We start from the raw sequence: 305 nt of genomic DNA on the forward strand, positions 1-305 counted from the left end.
TGCTAATATTTATTCTTAGAATAAACTATCAAAATACTCGAAAAAATTTACATCGCTAATAAAAATGATTCTAAAAAAAACTTTAAAAATCATATTTTGATGTAATTTTTTACAAACATCATTAGAAAAATAAGATATTTTCATTCTCAAAATTTGGTAATTTTTATATCAAGTGATTTTTTTTAAATTCTTTTATTATGAATGACAAAAATTTTTTGAAAAATAAAAAATCTAAAAATTAAATTTTGTTCCGAATTTTGTTATACACTTTCTATATATTTATTCAAATACTATTAAAAAAAATT

Source organism: Arachis ipaensis, chromosome B05, assembly GCF_000816755.2.
Source record: "Arachis ipaensis cultivar K30076 chromosome B05, Araip1.1, whole genome shotgun sequence".
Lineage (NCBI taxonomy): Eukaryota > Viridiplantae > Streptophyta > Magnoliopsida > Fabales > Fabaceae > Arachis > Arachis ipaensis.